Here is a 2,230-nt window from a genome sequence, read left to right on the forward strand (position 1 = left end):
TATATATATATATATATATATATATATATATATATATATATACGTATATATACATATATATATTATAAATATATCTCCTTACACTTAATAATATATAAGTATATTAAAACTTTACAAGAAGTATATATTATCTTTTCTAAAATAAAATTTTCAGTTTTCAGATTTTAACCTTATATAATAATGTATTATTTTTTAAAAAATAAGAGAATATTTTCTTCTATTTATGTACAATATATATAATTTCACTAAAATAGATTTTTACGCCTTTATATTTCTTTGTATAATTGATGTGTGTATTTTTGGTCAAAATTCTAAATAGTAAAGAAATAAATTTTCAAAAATTTAAAAACTATTCAAAGAACTTGAGATCAGATTTAACAGAGTAAAAAATTGTAGTGGAGTGGAGTCAACTCGGAAGATCTTATTTATCACTTGACTTGACTGGCCTTAAATTGTATTTGCCACCACCTATGGGTGCAAGAACAAAGGTTGCCTTCGTATTTGCTTAATCGTTATCAGCCAACTTTGTCTTGTACTCCAAGACTCTTTATCCCTTTATATTTTAAAAAAATAAATAGTACACCTTCAAATATAAAAAGTCATTGTTGACACTCTTTAAACACTATTTACTTTTCAGTTTAGTCCTTCTATTTATATAAATTTAATGATTATGTACATAACATTCTTTTTGTTTTACTTTTATTATATTAGCATCTAACTATTATAATATTTGATTTTATAAAGTTAATTTCACACATTAATAAAATAATTAGAATTATTATACACAAAATTTAATAAAAATATAACATAAATATATTATTTCAGAAAACAATAATATTACATTTAGGGAATTTTTCACAAATTAAAAACCATAACAGAAGCATACATTTCAATTTAATGGTTGTTTGGACATAAAATCTATTGAATGGTGTAGACCAATTATGAGGATTTTTTTATCTTATTTATTATTTATTTCTGAGAGTATATTTATTTATTATCTATTTAAAATGTATAGTGATTATAGTTAACTAATAATAATATTAAGGACTAAAATGTAATATGTAAACAAATGTTTTAAAGAGTACCATTGGAGAACCATCTTTCATCCTTTTATTTTATGTGTGTCCCTTCTTTAAAATAAAAAGACTGGTTTGAGATGTTCTTACAACCTTAACGGTAAGTGTCTTAAAAAGAGGATATCACTGTGTTTATATTAATTTTTTAATGCAGATTATTTATGTGTTTAAAAGTTAATGTTTCTTAAATACTTAAATCAGTTACATTGAAACAGCTGGCAAATAAATGGTTTGATCGGTTCTTAGAGCATTATTAGTGATAAATTTCTCAAGGTGGATCTCTAGACATTATTTTATTAGTATACCTAAAATAGTTTAGTTAGAGCACGAGCAATGGTAGTATCTACCATAGTCTCTCACACTAAATTAATAATAAACAAAGAAAAAGTATTATAGAGAATGTAGAAAATGAAAGAATCGATTGTTGCTGAAGAAACTTTCAAAGCCACCTAAAGAAACTGTGTGCTACGTGTTGCTTTGTAAAAGGTAGTGCTGTTTTTAAAGTTAATTATTTTTATTACATAAGAGCAAGCGCAGCGGCGTTTCGTCCCTTGATTTCTCAGCAAAAAAATAATAATTAAATAATACAAAAGAAGAGAGAGAGGATATAAAAGGTGTGAGCAGTTCCTTTGGGGAGAGATGTTCGATAAGTCTTCAGAGATTAATCTGCCATGTGTTTCTTTTTGGTTAATACACCCCATTAAAAATAAATACAAAATTATATAAAATGAAAGTAACAATATAATAAATGCTAGAGACTCATGTTAAGAATTGATCCACTAAGGCTCCGAATGGAAAAAGCGGATCAAGCGTTGCGGATCTAGCAGATCTAGCGGATTTAGCGGAATGAGAGCGGATCTAGCGGAACAACAGCGGATCTAACTTCACGTGTATTTTGAAATTTTATTGACAATATAATATTTTAAATTTATTTAAAAAATTGATCTTTAATGATCAGATTATAAAGTCAGATTTTAATTGCTTTTATTTTGGACAACAATTTTAATTGATTTAAATATAATAGTTACTATGTTATTACAACTATGTTGAGGGCAATTGTAAAACAAATTTCCAAAAAGAAAATAAATGACCTAACGTTTAAGACAGTCATTTTTATTAGTTCTTTTTATTAATATGTACAAATCAGATTTTGT

The sequence above is a fragment of the Brassica oleracea genome, chromosome C8 (genome assembly GCF_000695525.1).
Source record: "Brassica oleracea var. oleracea cultivar TO1000 chromosome C8, BOL, whole genome shotgun sequence".
In the NCBI taxonomy this organism is placed as follows: domain Eukaryota; kingdom Viridiplantae; phylum Streptophyta; class Magnoliopsida; order Brassicales; family Brassicaceae; genus Brassica; species Brassica oleracea.